Raw genomic sequence first — 21,546 nt, 5'->3', positions numbered from 1 at the left:
ATATCTATTCTTAACAGGAAGCCACTACCTTCCCTTGATACTGCTCTTAAGGATCTGATTTCTGAGGAAACTCACCGCAATACCACAGCTTCACGTACTGTCGATATGGTCCTAGCTGCTCCCCGGCAGCCTGCTCCAACATATTGACAATCTACTCTAGCCTATAGATCACCTGTATCTGCTTCTTTAGGAACCAAATCCACCATTGAATGCAGGTACTGCCACAAACTTGGCCATGACATTTCAGAATGCATCAAGCTTCAACGAAAAAGGGGAGGACCAAGACAGTATACATGGAACTCTTCTCTTGCAGTTGCTACCACTGTCACCGGTCCTATGACTGAATCTACTAGTTCCACATCTCCTGTGCCTATAAATACTACTGCTCTTTCTGTTATTGATTTAGAGGTCATAGTTTCCCAAGTTCTTGCTCGCACTGTTTAGCCTTCTGCTAGTGCATTTTCTGCTACACCAGGTACCTCTCCATGGCTTATTGATTCTAGCTGTTGTAATCATATGATTTTTAACTCTGATATTTTCTGTTCTAATCCTTACCTTCCTAACCAACCTCCATTTCTTTCTGATGTCTATTTTGTCCTTCAACTATCCCTATACCTTCTGTCTGTTGGTCAATTATGTGATCTTGACCTTCCCTTATTCTTCTCCTGTGCTGCTTGCCTTATTCAGGATCCACTGACGAAAACAATAGTTGGGACTGGCCATAAGATTGGACGACTATTCGAATTGACATCCCTTCGTCTTCCACCTTCTCACGCTCTTGCTGCTCCTACCATGTCTATTTGGCATTCTAGATTAGGTCATCCTTCTTATGCAAAATTGAAGTCTTTAATTTCTGATGGAAAATTAGGGATTGTTAAATCTGAATCTTTTGATTGTATGCCATGTCAATTGGCAAAACAACCTGCTTTAACTCTTAATAAAAGTGATTCTCATGCTTTAGCACCTTTTGATCTTGTTCATTATGATATTTGGGGTCCAGCTCCAATCCCTACCATGGGAGGTTCTCGTTATTTCATTATTTTTATTGATGATTTTTTCCGTTATACATGGATATATCTTTTAAAATCCCGTTCTGACCTCCTTTCCACTTTTCTTGAATTTAATGCCATGATCCAAACCCAATTTTCTAAAACCATTAAGTTGTTTCGGTCTGATAATGTCCGTGAATATACCTCTAGTGATTTTGAAACTATATTCACCACTTAAGGTATCTTACCCTATTTATCCTGTCTGGGCAATTCACAGCAAAATGGTAGAGCGGAACAAAAGCATCATCACATCTTGGATACTGTCTGATCTCTACTCATTTCTGCTTCGTTACCTGAACCATTTTGGGGGGAAGCTGCACATACTGCCGTCTGTAACATCAATAGACTATTATCTTCTATTCTTCAAAACAAATCACCCTATGAAACATTATTTGGTATTGTCCCTGATTACTCATAACTTAAAGTTTTTGGTTGTGCCTAGTTTGTCCTTCTTCAATCGCATGAGCGATCCAAGTTAGAGCCTTGTGCTCGTCTTTATTGTTTTCTTGGCTATGGGATAGCTCACACTACAAGAAATTTGGCCTTTTGTGACAACATTCTCTGTGACAACAGAGAAACTTGTCACAATTGAAAACTTTAGTGACGCCTTTTAATGTCATCATAGTTGATCGTGGGTTCACCCATCAACAGTGACAACACGGGATAAGTCGTCACAATATGGATGATACGCAACTAGCCAGTGTGGCGAGAGATCACCATTGTGATGACTAGAAAATAGGTTGTCACTGAAATTGGTCCTATAGTGATAACTTAAAATGTCATCATAATATGGTTGCCAGTTCTAAATTAGTGACAACAACTAGTCATCATTGTCCAAAGTGTTTATTCCCAACTCACTTTCACTAATTCTACTATGTCACCCTAATTTTTTCAATATGACCCATATGTTGTAAATAAATTTTATTAATTCTACTATGATACCCTAACTTTTACATTTTATCCCCATAAACCACCTTAATTTTTTCAATATGGCCCATATGTTGTAAATAAATTTTATTAATTCTACTATATGACACCATCACTATTACATTTTTGCCCCATATGCCACCCTAATTTTTTCTATATGGCCCATATACCGTAAATAAATTTAATTAATTATGTTATGACACCCGAATTTTTATATTTTAGCCCCGTATGTGGTAAACTAATCTCATTAACTCTACCATGACATCTTATCTTTTGCAATTTAGCCTCGTATGTGAGAAACCGATTTTATTAATTCTCTTATGGCACCCTATGCTTTACACTTTGGGTTGTGTTTATCATTGGCAAAATGAGGAAGGTATTGTAAAAAAAATGTATACTTATTTTTTAATTATTCCAAACTTAGCTAATACCTTGTTATAAAGTTAAAAAATATCATGAATTCATTATTTAGTTCTCTTGACAACATATGGAAAATTACTGATTAACATAGTGTGAAAATAATGGCAAAGAATAATAAAATTTAGGGCAAAAAACCGTGGTGGTGCTCAAACTTTCAACTTTACGCGTTTTAGTCCTCCATTTAATAAGTGCGTAAATATAGTCCTCCAATTAATAAAAATGTGCAGTCGTAGTCCTTCCGTCCAATTTGACTGTTAAAATGGACAGGAAACACATCACGGACAACTCTCATGATATTTATTGAGGGTAATCTCGTCAGTACGGTACAAAGAGCAAGAAAGTCCCTCAAAAACTTCAAACGTCGGATGCACTTTGAACTTCTTCTTCACCAGCCTCTCCAAAACCATAGAATACTCCTTCGGTCAAGAGATTGCAGCAGGGAAGAAGATCGGTGAGGTGTTGATGTCTGCCCAAAGGAACGATGGAGTGGAAAATTAGGAGGGGCATCTACTTCAACCCCTAATTAGTATATGATACGTGCACTTAAACCGTACAAAGTTCTGCAAAATTTTTCAACAAAGTTGAAGGTTATCCCAAGTCTCAGTAGCTCATTTTATTCTCCAACAAATCAAGATCTCTTGGTACAAAGTAGACTTACTTAGATAAGGTAGAAAGATATAGCATACTTACACAAGAAATAATTCTATAATTCTCTTCACAACACCAAGTCGAATCAATTCCTTTTCTGCAGCTTCACTACTAATAGTCACCAAGACTGAGGTTATGCACACATCATTAATTTGGGGGTTGAAATAGATGCCCCTCCTCTTACTATTATCATGTGATCTATCAAGTCAAGGTGAAACTTAAATTCACATTGACCGAACAGAAAGCAAAAACATTTCTACTAACAAATTGCATGAAAATCCCGAGTCCCGATAGCTAAAGCTCCATACCAAAAAGAAACTCTTACAGATATCAGAGCAGGAAATAAATTTTTTTTTCATGGATCCATGCCGAGCTTGCAAGCCTTGCACAGCTCCAATGTTCGTCGCCATCTTTCGCAACCTTCTTGCTACTTCCGAGGCCGGGCCAAGGAAATGTCTGATGGTAGGACTCATTAGTTCTCATTTCTGCAAAAAAAAAAAAAAAAAACCCCAAGCAGCAGCAAATGCAAACTAAAATGGAAACTAAACAGTTGCCTTTCATCATGATATGAAATTGATGCATCTTCTCACAGCCAGCACCCATAGCAGTTTCACCATAATTCTCCCAAAAAAAAAATAAAGAGAAAAATGTAAATTAATGATGTGTGCAGAACTGGAGAGTTGGAGTGTTGAATCTTCTCATTTTCAGCTCAATTGAGGGCCTCTCAATCTGCTGCTACCAGTCCTCAAAGCTTCTTTCCTGATTGGAGTGAAGAAGGAGAAGGAGGAGATTTGAGGAAAGTTCCTCTATTTTGCTGACGAGATTAACCCAGTAAATGTCATGTGAGCAGTCCATGATGTGTTTTCCGTCCGTCTTAACGGTCAAATGGGACGGAAGGACTACAACTGCACAATTTTATTAATTGGAGGATTATATTTATGCACTTATTAGTTAGATGACTAAAAATGCGCAAAGTTGAAAGTTTGAGGACCATCATGAATTTTTACCCTAAAATTTAATATGAAATTAAGTAAAAATCTTAACAATTGCATGACTGGAGTTTGTTATGTATTACAATTTACAATAATCAAATTGTTTATGGTTTAGGAATCAGTACTTGTATCAAATAGATTTAGTGTTTCACGCATGTATTAGTAAACCATTTTGGTTATTTGATCAACTAAACAGATTGTTTGGTCTTGTCAGACCACAATTTGTGCATAATTGATAAAATTATTAAATTGTTACCAAAAATATTTGCATTAAAAGATCTTTTTTTGAATCATAAACATATTTTTAATAAGCCTTTTACTTTTTGAACATTATTTTTTGTAGAGATCCTAAAAAACCTATGTTAGTAAAAAATTCAAAAATTCAAAAATACTAAATTTTTATATTCCAAAGTTTTAATATAACTTGTGAACTAAAAAAGCTCAAAATAATAAACAATGTTAATTACACAAAGATTGGGAAAAGAAAAAGAGATAGAAGGCGTTACTTTTATAAAAAGGTTCAACAATTTAGAGAGAGAAGACATTATTTTTTAGTGTGCAATAGTGGAAGCGGGAAGCTGAAAATTGAAGAAGTAGAGGCGGGGTTCTAAAAGAAGCAGAAATGACGTCATTTGAAGTTGATTTGGAAGAAAAACACTCAACAACACTTAGCCAAATTTCAGACAAAACTCATTTCCCTCTTGCTTTGCCTTCGGACACCATCTTCTTCTCCTTCTCTCCACTAGGATCTTGCTGAAATTACTGAGATAATCACTAAATTGAGCTACCCAAACTGATAGGGTAGCTTTAGTAGAGTAGCAGATAGCAAATATCCCTAAATTGAGCCATAATTTGCATCCCTAAATTGAGTTACCCAAACTGATAGGGCAGCTTTAGTAGAGTGGGAGATAGCAAATATCCCTAGTGCGTCATAGTTGTTTGCTGGCAAGACCACGGAAATTTGACCATGAATTTTGGGAAAAAGCTAGAGTTTAAAGACTGAATCAGAAGGAAAAGAAGACCTAAGGTTGTTACGACATAATTTGAGGTAAATAATCTCAATATTTTCCATCTATTTTCGAACATTTCTGTCTAATGTAGGTCGTGTGAGCTGAATGTTAAGTTGTGAGAGTGAAACGAAGTGGAAGGGAGGGTTGTGAGCTGAATGTTAAGCTGAATCTTGGAAAGGAGGGTTGTGACCATGAATTTTCGTCATACTACTATGGCTGTTTGTTAATGTGTCTTCTGCCCATTATGTGTAGGCTTATCACAGTTTTTGCTTGGATTTGAGTTTAGTGTTGGGTGCTGTAAATATCTGTTGTTTGTGTAATGAAGGGATTTTCTGAAGAGTTTTTATTTTGTAATTTTAGATTTGATATTTGTATTTTCCTGTTTAAAAGGAAAATGAAGAACCCATTTATTGACTTGATATTTCTATTCCTACAATGAGTTGGACAACAGTGGGTTGAGGCAGATTTTTCTGTTGAACATTTAAACCGACTGATTTAATTCAAGGACCTCTTCCCCATTGCCCCTACTATAATGGTGGGTAGTGATCAAAGAAAGAGTTTTTCATAAGAGAACATATGCAATAGGCATTTCTGATGATCATTACGGTTTATGTCTTCGAAAATAAGCAAAAGATGCAGTATATTTATCCAAAATAGTGAATTTATTCAAAAACAGAATGAATTTGTTTGATCAGGCACACGTGTACTATAAAACTTCAAACGATTGTCCAGTCTTTCTTGCTAACTATGACAGCAAAGTAGATGTCAAAGTCACATTCAAGGGGAATTCATTTTTGCTAATTATGATAGCAAAGTAGATGCCAAAGTCATGTTCCTGAAGGTGTATCAGTTGAGGATTGGACATGGATATGCAACTACTTTGGAAGTGAAGAATTCAAGGTCTAGTTACATACTTGAATTAGTCTTACCTAAACATAAAATTTATTTCAAATATTTAGAATTACTGCTGGTTGTTTATATATTACAGAAAATCAGTGACTGTAACAAAGTAAATCATGCCAAGAATGAAACTCATACTACTGTGGGAACAAAGTCACTTGCTAGAGTTGTTGAAGAGAAGGTAATCAATTCTGTTGTTTCGAGGAATGGGCCAAACCAGGTCATTTCTCAAGAACAATAGCTAAAGGACATGATACTACCACTTGGATCTGGAATCTACATGTTGATGCTCATGATTTCGATAGCCATACCAGTGATTTCGAGGAGATTTCTCGAAAAGTATTTAGTGCCCATTTCGGCTAACTCTCTATCATCTTTCTTTGGTTGAGCGGCATGTATTTCAACGGTGCTCGTTTTTCCAAATATAAAGCGTGCCTAAGTGATCCAACTCACATTGGGCCTAGTGCCCAGGTGGTTTGGCCAATAGTGGGCCAAGAAATATTGAATGGTGATGTGGGCGGAGGTTTCCGAGGAATACAAATAACTTCCAATTTTTTTCAGATTTGGAGAGCATTTGGAATAACTGATGAATTACAACTCTATTGTACCGCAATTGGTGCATTGATTTTTGCAGCGTTAATGCTTTTTGTTAGTGGAGATTCCATTATGCTTTTTGTCCTTCTACATTTTCACACTTAAGTCAAACTGATTATTTGACAGAAGAGGAAGGAGGGAGTGGAGCTTTCAGAGATAGATATGTTTGAAATCAGTCGTACATCAAAGATCATAGGAGGGTTGATAAATTATGTAGCGAAAGAGACTTTGGTGCGAGATGTCATTCTATTTTTATGCATTTACAACTCCTTTGTGACATGTCTTTTAACACCAAAGCTATAATGTCTTGTCTAGGCAACAATAAAAGAGATGGAAGCTACAACTTCAATAGGTAGTAAGGAAATTTGTCAACAGCAACTTGGATACATACCTGGACAGCTTCGTAGCCACAGCACAATCAACAGGCAAGCAATGGAGATTGACCACTTGAGGAGTGAAATTGAAGAACATTGAAGAAGGGCAGATGCGACACAGCAACGAGCTACACAAATTGCTGAGGAATTCAATGCCCAAAAGGAGCTAATTAAGAGCTTGCAAGATCAGTAACTTGAAACTAGGGGACTGTACGAGGAGTTGATAGCCTAAATGAAAGACTTGCGCAAATGATAGACTTCAAAAAAGGTGAGGAGATAAATTCTTTACTTTTATTTTGGCTGAAACTCTTTTTTTGATTGATTTTTTTACTTATTAAGTTCACAGTAGTTGGATATGCTGAAACTCTAAAGAAAAGTTTATTTTCAATGCAGTCTGGCCTCATATTGATCGTGAGAAGACTGTTGCATATGCTGCTAGAGATGATTGAAATCTGACATTGGTGCTGTAGTCTATACTTTTGTTTAGAAATCTAGTACTCTATCTTTTGGAAAGGATATGTATTGGCCATTACTATTTAAACTGATTATGTGGGATTTGGGACCCAACATTTGTGGTTCACTTTTGTTTTGATTAATTTATAGATGTGTTATGGTCAAATATATGAATTTGCAGCATATATTCTACGTTGATTTTGCCTTTTGTCAAATTGAATGTTCTGTTATAATTGTTGAAAATGCCATGACAATATTATATTTGTAATGGCCAATTTCAACTCTTTAAGACAAAACTCAGTGACAACCTTACCAAAAGATGTCACTCTTAGCCAAATTTAATTTTTTACTATAATTTTCGGAACGAGAGCCGTGACAATGTTATATTTATAATGAACAATTGCAGCTCTTTTAGACAAAGTTGTAAGTTCACTAAGTGACAACTATTCTTGTCACTGAATACTAGGAATGAGAGTGATAAGTTCAAATCGTCACTGTGCTCGTTCAAATTTGTGATGACTTTTGCTACGTTTTATGACAAAAAAATATGTGAAACAGTGACAAGAAAATTCCTCACAGAATACTAACCATTAGTGACGACTTAGTCTTCGTCATTAAATAAGAAGATTTAGTGACGACTTTGAAGAGGTTGTCACACGTACCCATTTGTGACATAGAATTAGTGACAACCATGTGACAATGGAGAAAGTCGTCACTATACTCATATAATGACGACTTTTTGATTTTTAGTGATGACTTTTTATTTCACGAAAGGCCAAATTTCTTGTAGTGCCATAAGGGTTATAGATGTTATGATCCTATTTCTCGTAGGTTACGTATTTCCCGAAATGTCATTTTTTGGGAACATAAATTCTTCACTGGGATATCTAAAACTCATTTACCTTCCTTCTCTCTACCTCTTTATCTTACCAATCGCTCAGCAGATCTCTTTCCAAAAAATTCTTCTCCAGATTCTGTATAGTCACTTATGTCTCCTGACGAGTTGTCTTCACTAGAGGATCTGTCAACTCTTGACTCTCCTGCTCATGATCCACCTACTCCTAACTCTCCTTGTTATCCCTCTCGGGTAAGAACTCAACCAACCTATTTTCGTGACTATCATTGCTTTTCTGCTTTTTCGGCTCTACATGAACCAACATGTTTTCGCGAAACTTTTTCTCATCCACTGTGGCAAAAAGTCACGCAAGAAGAGTTTGATGCTTTGCTCAAAACACATACTTGGGATCTAGTTGATTTACCTCCAGACAAGACTCCAATTGGTTGCAAATGGATTTATAAAATTAAGACACATTCTGATGGTTCCATTGAGCATTACAAAGCTCGTCTTGTGGCTAAAGGTTACACTCAGGAATATGGTATTGATTATGAAGAAACCTTTGCTCTAGTTGCTCGTTTTACTGCTGTTTGCACTCTTATTGCTATTACTGCTGCTCGTCACTTGATAAGAGTTTATTTTACGTATTTTTAAGTGCATTTTATTAGTTAATTTTGAGATGATTATTTAGTTTTATAATTAAAATAAAGAGGTTTTTGGTAAAATTATATATTTTTGGTAAAAGTGGATAATATTGCATTTCTATTGATTTTAATGGTAAAAACGTCATTTTTATCCAGGAATGATGATTCAATCACCAAAGGATGTCAAATGAGATGAAAAATAGAGATTTGGTGATGAATTCAAGTGGTAACAAGAAGAATGAAGTGAAAAACGTTCAAGTGAGGAAATGCAATACAAATCAGTTTTGACACTCATCGGTATTTCGACCATATCTGGAGCTACACTTATCAGATTGAGGTGATCTTTATACCATTTTTAAGCTAAGAAAGAGACTTAGAATTCGTATGAAGACATCGAAATCCAATTATGCCATTTTCATGGACAAAAAGTCGGATTACAGAAGCTGCATTCTGTGGTCAGAAGTTAAAACATAGGTTTGACTAGGTGATAGTATTTCTATCATATCTCAGGCTACAAAACTCCGATTTGGATGATGTTTGAAGCATTGGAAAGCTAACTCAAAGGGCTACAACTTTTGTGTTTTGTACAAAAGCCAGTTCGGCCTTCATCATGGAGAAAATTGCAGTTGAAATAAGGCCAGAGTGAAAACGCGAGTAGAAAAAACGCGAGTTGATGCCGCGTTTTGTGTAGGCGTGTTTTGTAGCTGAAATTCTGCAATTTGCTCAACCATTTCTCTTGTGTTCATACCTCTTTCCAGCTATAAGATGCAAGGGAATTCGGTGCACATGCTTCAGAAGAAAAAAGGGCAAGAAAGGTGGCTTATTTTCAAGTCAAAAACATTGGTTATTGACTATCCTAACAAAGTTGAGATTTGGAAATCAAAAGGTGGAATTTGACTTGGAAAAATAGAGTTCTTGAGCAGTTTTTATGCAGAGACATTTGGAGAGGTCAAGAGAAAAATACGTAGCTAGTATTCTTACTAAAAAACATATTCTCTCTAGCTAGAAACTTGCAAGGGCAATTGAGGTTTCATCTTGTAATCATCTAAGTTCAAGACAAAGGAGATTTTTGGAAGGCTTCACCATATCTTGGCTAAGACTTTCTTTACACTTTTTGTATTTGTAATTCATGATGATTTACATTAATGAGGTTATGAGTGTTTTATCAAAAAAAAAAAAAAAATACGTAGCTAGTATTCTTACTAAAAAACATATTCTCTCTAGCTAGAAACTTGCAAGGGCAATTAAGGTTTCATCTTGTAATCATCTAAGTTCAAGACAAAGGAGATTTTTGGAAGGCTTCACCATATCTTGGCTAAGACTTTCTTTACTCTTTTTGTATTTGTAATTCATGATGATTTACATTAATGAAGTTATGAGTGTTTTATCATTCATGAGTAGCTAATTTCCTTTATCTAGGGAGTAGATGAAACTTATGGCCAAGTCATATGAAGTGATTGTGATTTATATTTGTTATATCTTGTATTAACTTATCTACTTGTGAATGTTGGATTACTTGTTGTTGTTTGATCACCAATAGCAGGTTTATAGTTGTTTTTACTCATTGAGAAATGGTAAAGATAATGGAATGACATAAGTAGAGCTTGAGTAGTATATTCATGAAAATAGAAATACATTCAAGTGGATGAAATCTACATTTCATGTATGCACAAAACAGATTTAGTATTTACCAGGAGATTAGAAAAAACTAATCTGTTTTAACCCATTATTGTCATGAGAATGTGATTTTGGTATTGTTGGAAATGAATCCTTGGTTAGACAAGAGTAGTAACAAGTGTTAAATTTATTCGTTTTAGATCTTTTGTGTCATATGTAGAATCAATGTAACGCCCCTGACCAATATTGTCCCACAGTTAACCACCCCATTGGGCCGTGGGTTTTGTTCTTGGAGGTGGGGTTATACCCACAACAAGTGAAGAGCCCAAGCCCGCAGGTCAAGAAGCCCAGCACCCCTCCAAAAGGCCTCGGTCAGGTGGGAGAGACCACTATAGGCTATTAAAGCAGCCCCAGGACTTTCTCCCTAGCCGATGTGGGATCATTACAATCCACCCCCCTTAGGAGACCCAGCGTCCTCGCTGGCACACCGGGGTCGGGAGTCGGCTCTGATACCACTGTAACGCCCCTGACCAATATTGTCCCACAGTTAACCACCCCATTGGGCCGTGGGTTTTGTTCTTGGAGGTGGGGTTATACCCACAACAAGTGAAGAGCCCATGCCCGCAGGTCAAGAAGCCCAGCACCCCTCCAAAAGGCCTCGGTCAGGTGGGAGAGACCACTATAGGCTATTAAAGCAGCCCCAGGACTTCCTCCCTAGCCGATGTGGGATCATTACAATCCACCCCCCTTAGGAGACCCAGCGTCCTCGCTGGCACACCGGGGTCGGGAGTCCTTAGGAGACCCAGCGTCCTCGCTGGCACATCGGCTAGGGAGGAAGTCCTGGGGCTGCTTTAATAGCCTATAGTGGTCTCTCCCACCTGACCGAGGCCTTTTGGAGGGGTGTTGGGCTTCTTGACCTGCGGGCTTGGGCTCTTCACTTGTTGTGGGTATAACCCCACCTCCAAGAACAAAACCCACGGCCCAATGGGGTGGTTAACTGTGGGACAATATTGGTCAGGGGCGTTACAGTGGTATCAGAGCCGACTCCCGACCCCGGTGTGCCAGCGAGGACGCTGGGTCTCCTAAGGGGGGTGGATTGTAATGATCCCACATCGGCTAGGGAGGAAGTCCTGGGGCTGCTTTAATAGCCTATAGTGGTCTCTCCTACCTGACCGAGGCCTTTTGGAGTGGTGCTGGGCTTCTTGACCTGCGGGCTTGGGCTCTTCACTTGTTGTGGGTATAACCCCACCTCCAAGAACAAAACCCACGGCCCAATGGGGTGGTTAACTGTGGGACAATATTGGTCAGGGGCGTTACAATCTACATCCCTAGATCTTAATATTTAGTGAATTCTACTCCTTTTGTGAAATTGCATTTATCTAGTTAAGAATTTTTGTAGTTGGATTCAATTCTGAATTTTCTTCTCAAATTTACTGTGAGTCTAAATAATAGAATAAATTAGTATCTAATAATTGTTTTAATTGCTCCTCGTGGGATCGACCCGATACATACCCAATATTACGATTTTGGCCTGTATACTTGCAGTAAAAACGGGTATAATTCGGAATTAAACTTGCACTTAAAGCAAAAATCCGTCAAGTTTTTAGCGCCGTTGTCGGGGAGCGGCAATATTAGAGCCTAATCAACTCTATTAATTTAGATAGATTTATTTTTATTAGTTGAGCTGATTATATTTAATCTTATATTGTAATTAGTTTTTGACAATTGAAGTTGCATAATATCTCTTATTTCTGTTTGTAGTGTATGCATAGGGCGTCTCGGGAAGTTACACATTTCGATTCAGAAATTGAGAGGACACTACGTAGATAAAGGAGGCATTCACCACAGCAAGAGGAACAAGAGATTTGGCAACCCATAGAGGAAACCTTAATAGAGCTTCCATTTGAGGAAGAGATGGCCGAAAACTAAGCAAATAGGCGAGTTTTACGAGATTTTGCTCTACCGGGAACACAAGGATCTCAAACAAGCATAGTAAGACCTACGGTAAATGCTAACAATTTTGAAATTAAACCATCACTTATCCAAATGGTTCAACAATCTCAATTTGGAGGTAATGCAGTAGAAGATCCTAATTCACACTTAGCTACATTTTTGGAAATTTGTGATACAATTAAAATGAATGGAGTTAGTGATGATGCTATAAGGCTAAGATTATTCCCATTTTCATTGAGAGATAAGGCCAAACTTTGGCTACATTCTCATGCTCCTAATACTTTCACCGGATAGGATGATTTATCAAGAGCATTCTTGAATAAGTATTTACCAGGTAAGACTGCTAAGCTAAGAATGGATATCACTAGTTTTAGCCAATTGGAAGGTGAATCATTATATGAGGCATGGGAAAGGTTTAGAGATTTGCTTCGGAAATGTCCACATCATGGACTGCCGGAGTGGTTAATCATACAAACCTTCTATAATGGTTTAGCTTTTTCTACTAAAACTATGATTGATGCAGCTGCATGTGGAGTTTTAATGGATAAATCACCCCAAGAAGCTCAAAATTTGATAGAAGAAATGGCCACAAATAACTACCAATGGGCCAATAAGAGAGGTAATACAAGACGTCACGCAGGTATGATAGAAATGGATACTCTCAATATGCTGAGTGCTCAAATGAATAATGTGATGAAATTGCTAAGTAGACAAGGTGGAGTTGGTCCAAGTTCATCTAATGCACATGTAGCATGTTGTTCTATATGTGGAGGTGAACATGATACTAATGAATGTGTTGATTCTGAGCAGGTACAATTCGTCAATAATTACAATCGAAGTGCTCAAAATAATCCCTACTCGAATACTTACAATCCAGGGTGGAGAAATATCCAAACTTTGGATGGAAGGACCAAGGAAATCAACCAAGGCCAACCAATCCACCGGGGTTCCAATCAAGGCAACCACAAGCTGAAACTAAACCTGGTTGGGAGATTGCGGTGAAAAAACTTGTTAAGATTACCTCGGACAAATTTGAACGAGTAGAAGGGAGACTGGATCAACTCACTACAATGTACAGGAATGTAGAGGTCCAAATTGGTCAAATTGCTAGTTCTTTGAATAATTGAAATCAAGGAGAATTACCTAGCAAAACTGAGGTTAATCCTAAGGAGCATGTCAATGCAATCATTCTTAGAAGCGGTAAAACGGTTGAAGGGCCTAATTTTGAAAATTCAGATGGTGAAAAAGACAAGGAGAAATCAATCGAAGGGGAGAAAGAAAGCCGAAATGATCATGTTGTCATTGATATTGATGCACTTCCTCCCAAATTAAATTCTCAGTTAAATTCTAATGTGATTCCTTTTCCTCACAGGTTGAAGAAAGATGGACAGGATCGGGAGTTTGAAAAGTTCTTCAAAATGTTTAAACAATTGCACATTAATATTCCTATCATTGATGCTATAACACAAATTCCCTCTTATGCACATTTCTTGAAAGACATTATGTCAAGGAAAAGAAAAATTGTAGATAATGAGATGATAGTATTAATGGAAGAATGTAGTGCATTGATTAAAAACAAACTCCCTCCTAAATTGAAAGATTCGGGAAGCTTTTCTATTCCTTGCACAATTGGTCAATTGCATTTTTCTAATGCTTTATGTGATTTAGGTGCAAGTGTGTCACTCTTGCCACTATCGGTTGCCCGGAGATTGGGATTTCAAGAGTTGAAAGCTACCAATATCACATTGCAGTTGGCGGATCGGTCAATCACACATCCAATTGGTATTTTGGAAAATGTGCTCATAAGGGTAAGACAATCTATAATACCTGTGGATTTTGTTGTCTTAGATATTGAGAAAAATGTGAGAATGCCAATTATTCTAGGACGACCGTTTTTAGCCACCGCACGAACTATAATTGATGTGGAAAAAAGGTAAGCTTATATTACGGGTTAATGGTGAGGAATTGGAATTCAATTTGGATAATAAAGAAGGGAGTATAAAGCCTACTGCTCTTGTTTCTAATATGCCATGTGATGAAAAGAATAACCAAGAAAGAAACGAAAAAGTTAAATATATAAATGTCCTTGGTACTAACTTTCATGGTGTAGGAGCAAAGAAGGAGAAGATAAAGATGGAAGTTGGCTTAATAAATTCGTTATTCCATGAAAAAAGTGGAGAAAAGTTGAGCCAACTTGAAAAAGACAAGCAAATTCCATTCCAAGGTGAAGTCGAGCCTCTCTATGACAAGTCTAATATTCCTCCTTGGCATTTGAGGAAATTGAACTATGGAGATCCATGCATGACTCACTACATGGTGAATTGGCTCGAGAGTTTCGACCCGTGGGGAGAAAATCGTTCCCTAATGTTCTAAAATGATCCGAACCTATGAGTCGAGCCAACGACTGTAAACAAAAGCGCTAATTGGGAGGCAACCCAATGTTTAAGTTATATATGTTAATTTGTAGTGATTTTATGTTTAATATATGTATTTTAGTTGATTTGTTATTTTTGTGTTATAGGGTTAACAATTGGAAGCAAGAATGACCATTTGAGGTAAAAAAGGTGAACTTTGATCAAGCCACTCAACCCCTTGATTTGCGTTAAAGGTGTATTTGATCCGTCGAAAAGGGGTAAAATACATGTTTTTAATGTTTTACATGTGTGCACATCGATAAATTTTACAAACAAATGATTTATGATGCATTTTGAGTGATTGGGGTACCATTTATAATTTTTCAAAAGTTGAATTTATGCTAAAATTCGCAGCAGAAAATGCATTTTCCAAGAAAATGTGCCTATGAGTCGCGTTTCTCAGAAACGCGTTTTCAATTCTGCACCTGCAGAAAAGAAAATGCGCCTTCAAAACGCGACTTGAAGGCGCGTTTTGAAGGAACTCGCGTTTTCAAGCCTGGATCAAAACTCAAAAACGCGACTCAAAGTCGCGTTTTCCAACATAGTCGCGTTTTCATTGCTGCAAGATTTGTGAAGAAAACGTGACTTCAAAAACGTGAGTTGAAGGTGCGTTTTCAGTCGCATTTTCTGTGTCCGAATATAGCCTCCAGAAACGTGATTTCAGTTTCATTTCTTCTTCTCTTCTCCATTTTTCAGGCGCGTTTTTCCTCTTCCTTTCTACCCAACTCACAAATCTTCATTTTTACTCTATAATCTTGCTAGAAATCATCACCCCAACACCTTTTGAGCTTCATACAACCTTTTTAATCGATTAAAATCCAAGAAAAACACCTAAAATCAAGTTTTTGAGGGATTGAAGGTTAGGGTTCTTGAACTCTAATTTCTTCAATTGGAGGTCAATTGGAGGTTGTTTCATAGGGCCTTTCACATTTTTAGCATCACCAAACATCCTTCTATGTGATTGAGGTAAGTTTCTTCATCAAATCTTTTAATTTTAGAAAGTCATATTTTTCATCCTGAGTTGTCTGACATCTTTTAATTTCAAAAATTTGATGATATTTATGACTATTTTTGAATTTATTCATACTTATTAAGAGTGTTTAAGCATGTTTATATGTTTTAATGTAGCAATTTATTGATTTTCTAGTGATTTAAAATTTACAATTGCTATATTTGAAGGAAATTGGAAAATGGAGTTAGGATGTTTTTGAGCCATTGGTGATGTTTAATTGTGGTTAAGAATGGTTAGTTGATGATGTTTGAGCATGTGCATTGTGTATAGTGAGTAATTTGGTTGATTTGGTGAGTTAATTGGTTTAATTTTTGCCTAAACATGATTATAGTTAAAAGCATATTATTATTGTTAATTCTAAATAGTTATAATCATAATTGTGACTATTTTCACTAATTGGGTTATAGTTATTCCATATCTTATTTAAATTGGTGATTTTGAGCAATTTTTGACATAAATTATGGCTCTTCTTGTTCGGTCATTTACATTAGTTATTGGACGAATTATCACTTGAAGGGACAAATTGGAGATTATTTAGATCATTTTAGGATATTTATTGCCAAATTGTGAATTGTGTCATAATACATGTGGTTAATTGCAACATTTTCTTTTAGGTACTATGCCACGGGGAAGAAGAGCGATACTTTCATCTTATAGTAGTGAGGAGAGGGAGGTTAATGAAGAGATGGAAATGTCTGAGGAGGAGAATTCACCTTCTCCGCCACCAGTTAGCCGGCAGTCTGGTGAGGGCACCTCCCGTGGAGCGGAAAAATCGGTATTTGACAGTGCTAGGTTCAATACTCGCAGGAATCAAGAATGGTATGAGGAGCATGCTAACTTGGAGTTCTTGTTTGAGATGCATGTGAATCCAATAGTTGAGATGATGTACAACATCTCAGATGCTTTTGCTCAGCTTGGATGGGCTCCGATTCTCACACTACCAAATCATTACTACCCCGACTTGGTGCGCGAGTTTTACGCCAACATTGAAAGTAAGGCGCGCCATAGTGGAGAAATAGTTGAGTCATGGGTGCGTGGAAGACGAATCACCTTGTCACGTCAAGATTTGGCCGCTATTTTGGGGTGTATGGATGACAGACGTCCAGTAGATTTGAAGGAGTTTGTTCCCCCGAATAGGAGGTGGGATCCCTCGCTGGCCATGGCTAGGTTTGGTCTTGAGTACCAACCTTTTCGCTCTACAAGGAAGGAGACCATTTTGGCGAATGTTTTCGAACCTCGTCATCGTCTTATCATTTACATGGCGGCTCACAATGTCATCCCAAAGAAGACGGGGCACACGGAGGTCCGCAAGAGCGATATTTATTTCTTGGATTACATATTCCATAACCGGACGTCTCCATATGCTCGCATTTCACTGCCTAACATCATCATTAGCCACATTCGGTCTACGACGAGGCGTAAGACGACTTCCTTCAAACTATCATTTCCTCGTCTACTGACTTTAATCTTTCCCCGTTTTGAGGTTCAGTTGGAAGGAATGAGGCGGGACGAGTGGCGAGTATGTTCCACCACGGGTTGAGATGACTATCACTACTCTTCGCCGCCTTGGTATTGGCACGGGGGACATTCCACGCCCTGTTTAGGAGCGGAGACAGAAGGCTAGACATGGTCGGGATGAAACTGGACCATCTACTGCAGCACCACCTCCTCCTCCACCACAGACTTCTTTCAAATTATCCTTTCTTCGTCTACTAACCTTGATCTTCCCGAGTTTTGAGGTTCGCTTGGAAGGCATGCGGCGGGAGTATGTTTCGCCACGGGCTGAGATGACTATCACTACTCTTCGCCGCCTTAGTAATGGCACGGGGGACATTCCACGCCCTGTTCAGGAGCAGAGACAGAAGGCTAGACATGGTTGGGATGAAGCTGGACCATCTACTGCAGCACCACCTCCTCCTCTACCACAGACTTCTTTTAAATTATCCTTTCCTCGTCTACTAACCTTGATCTTCCCGCGTTTTGAGATTCGCTTGGAAGGCATGCGGCGGGAGTATGTTCCGCCACGGGTTGAGATGACTATCACTACTCTTCGCAGCCTTGGTATTGGCACGGGGGATATTCCACGCCCTGTTCAGGAGCGGAGACAGAAGGCTAGACATGGTCGGGATGAAACTGGACCATCTACTGCAGCACCACCTCCTCCTCCACCACAGACTCATTGGCAGCGACTTTTTGACCGTATGGACGACTTTGCATTCCAGTTTGCTGACGTTAGGAATCGTCTAAGTCGAATTGAAGATCATTTGGGCATTCATCCACCGCCCAATCGTGATGCAGAGGACAACGATGATGCCGAGGGGGACGGCTGATTTGGCACACTGAAGATGTCATCTTTTGTTGCTGAATTCGCTTGCCTTATTATCTTATCTTGTGGACCTTAAGTTGTTTAACTTCATTTTATTTTTCTGTTTTCTATGTGGTAGGTACTTGTATTTTGACAGTGGTTCGTGATTAGTGGCTGATAAATATCTCAGCCATTGACTTGGGGAGTACTTCTTTCTTTTCTTTTCTTCTTTTGTTTCTTTCCTTCCCTACACATTGAGGACAATGTGTAATTTAAGTGTGGGGGGAGAAATATGTGTAGTACTTGTGATTTTAGTTGTGTTTGATATAATTCTTGTGCTTAAATTGTGTTTCTTGTGGTTGCTGGCAGGGAGTTTTAGTCCACTTTTAAGGGGAAATTCTGTCAAAATTTTTTCAAAACCTTATACATATATATGTTATTAACCATAATAAATAAGTAAAATTTTGTCACTTATCCTTTTGAATAAATATATATGGTTTTGAAACTTCTTTTCTCATGGAATTTGGAAATGATTCTTATGTGATTATAATTTTTACATCTATAGGAAAGTATATCTAGTAAAGTGGAGAAAATTATGCCTACATTTTGTATATTTGATGAAAATTCTTCTTTTTATCTGATTTTATAAGTTAAGAAATTAATATGGTCAATAAGTGTCATACTTTTCTCATGATTATTCTTAGAGGGAATTTTATTATATATATATATATATATATAAAAGGGTTATTCTACTCCAATAGTTTTTGTACTTAGTAACCGGGAGTCTTCATCTACAAATGTCGACTTTCGCGTAAAACGGTACTTAAATTAAGAGTATGAAAAGCAACTTGAGTATGTGAAATATTGAGTAACCGGTGATCTTCATCTAAAAATGTCGATCTTCGCGTCAAAAGGCATTTTTCACAACTTAAGTAGTATTTAACCCTTAAAATATGCATAAAAAAAAGAGAAAAAAAAGTAAAAAGTACAATAAATCCCTATTTAAGAAAAATAAGAAGTTGATCATGAGATTAGTTAGCATCTTTATTGACTATTGGAGTTGCTGGCTTGCGAAATTGGATAAAAAATAAGAAGTTGAGTTGAATTGGTAAAATTATGGTATACTTGGCTCTTCTTTGCTTGATATTATGAGTACTTGAAGTTAATGGAAAGATCATCACTGGTCCCTCTTCCAGATGGATGTGAAAAATGCATTTCTCAATGGTGATCTTAATGATGAAGTCTATATGCGACCACCTCCAGGCTTTTCTCATCCTCCTCATAAAGTCTGTCGTCTTCGTCGTGCTCTATAAGGATTTAAGTAGGAACCTCGTGCTTGGTTTGCTAAGTTCAATTCTACACTTCACAGTTTGGGTTTCATCTCTAGTTCTCATGATTTTGCTCTCTTTCTTCGACGCACTGCTGCTGGCACTATCTTACTTCTTTATGTAGATGATATGATCATTACAGGTGATGATTTGGATGGTATCCAACAACTTAAGCATTCCCTTCATCTTAAGTTTGAAATGAAGGATCTTGACTCTCTTAACTATTTTTTGGGTCTTGAAGTCTCCTCGGACTCTAGTGGCTACTACCTATTCCAAGTTAAATATGCTTTAGATCTCTTGGTTTCAGCTGGGCTCGCAAATAGTAAGACTACTGCTACTCCAATTGAGCCAAACACACATCTCACTCCTCGCAATGGCACTCTATTGGATAATCCTACGCGAAATCGACAATTAGTTGGCGGTCTTGTCTATCTGACTGTTACCCGGCCTGACATTGCTTATGCTGTACATATTGTCAGTCAGTTTATGAGTGCCCCTCGTTTAGTTCATTATACAGCTGTGCTCCGAATTCTTCACTATGTCAAGAGTACTCTTTTTCATGGTCTTCATTTCTCAGCACATTCTCCTCTTCAACTTCGTGCCTATTCTGATGCTGATTGGGCTGGTGACCCCACTGATCGACGTTCAACTACTGGCTTTTATTTTTTTGTCGGTGATTCTTTAATCTCTTGGCGTAGTAAGAAACAGACGGTCACTGCTCGCTCTAGTTCTGAGGCTGAATATCGCGCCTTGGCTGATACATCTCAAGAATTAGTTTGGGTCCGCTAGCTAGTTGAAGACATGAGTGTTACTCACTCTTCACCTATTCCTATTTATTGTGATAATCATAGTGCTATTCAGATAGCACATAATGATGTGTTTCATGAACGCACCAAACATATTGAAATTGATTGTCATTTTGTGCGTCACCATCTTCATCATGGTACTTTGAGTCTTTTCCCTGTTTCGTCATTGGACCAGATTAATGATATTCATACCAAATCACTATCTTCTGCTTGTTTTCATCATCTCAAGAACAAACTTAATTTGGTTTCCTTGCAACCATCTTAAATTTGAGGGGAGGTGTTAAAGTAAATATGTCAATATGACGTATAATTTTCTTGTATCAATTATATGATTCTCTTGTATAAATTACATCTAGTTAGGATCAATTATAGATCTTTCCATATGTAAAAGTTAGTCTAGATTCAATGTATTTTAGTGTATAGACTTATATATAGGGACATCTTATTGTATTATGACCAAGAGGAATATATCACAACTTTTTCATTCTAGTTTTCTAACATACTGCGGCACATTTTTACTTTTACTTCCCCTTTGTTGTTATTTTGAACTACACTTGACACTTCTTTGATACTTTCATCACTCGCTACCAAACTTGTTTAAATGTTTTCCCTCTCTTGACTCTTCTCACGGTTTAGAATTATCCCCTCTATTTTTCCATGTGGTTTTAGTAATATATTTTTCTGTTTGGTCTTATTGATGAGTCTTAGAATCTATGCCCTCATCTTATTTTTATAAATTGAACATGCTTTTATTTTAGTTTGTGTTTTATCTTATATAAACTATGCTTACTTTAGGGTACTTAAGAAGTCAAAATTAGGGAAAGAGATGAGTTGGGTGGTTAATTTCAGAGTCTTGAATTTGAACCCTCCCACTTACACTATTAAAAAAAAATGTCAAGGTTACAATTACTGGTAGGAAAGATTTCAAATCAAGACAAGATAGAAAATATAGTAAAGGAGTCAAAAAGATTGCAATGTATAAAAATAAACTACACTAACAGATTACAAGACAATATAAGACTGATTACAATCAGCAGTGGCAACGAGACAAAATTATCCCATATGTAACTATACTTGCAATAATATATTAGAAAAATCCGACAACTAATAGATGTTGTTACATAGTTGCGTTTAAGATTCTATCTGAACAAATCAAACCTTATAATAGAGCCGGACTTTTTGTGGAAAGAAACAAAGAAAAAGAACAATTTAGTAATCTACATAAAAGAATATCAGTTTGAAATGGTAAATAGGCACCGTGAAGG

General features: G+C 37.4%; 1 non-coding gene and 1 pseudogene across 1 annotated transcript; one reads left to right on the top strand and one right to left on the bottom strand.

Annotated features, from left to right (window-relative positions):
- Positions 1-12,761: 12,761 nt before the first annotated feature.
- Positions 12,762-12,868, bottom strand: LOC113781859. The gene has a single exon (XR_003469758.1). It is a non-coding gene; the product is annotated as a small nucleolar RNA R71 (small nucleolar RNA).
- Positions 12,869-19,343: 6,475 nt separating this feature from the next.
- On the top strand, positions 19,344-20,546 carry LOC113780617 (annotated as a pseudogene).
- The last annotated feature ends 1,000 nt before the right edge of the window (positions 20,547-21,546 follow it).

The sequence above is a fragment of the Coffea eugenioides genome, chromosome 8, assembly GCF_003713205.1.
Source record: "Coffea eugenioides isolate CCC68of chromosome 8, Ceug_1.0, whole genome shotgun sequence".
Lineage (NCBI taxonomy): Eukaryota > Viridiplantae > Streptophyta > Magnoliopsida > Gentianales > Rubiaceae > Coffea > Coffea eugenioides.
This window is presented reverse-complemented; position numbering and strand designations above follow the sequence as displayed.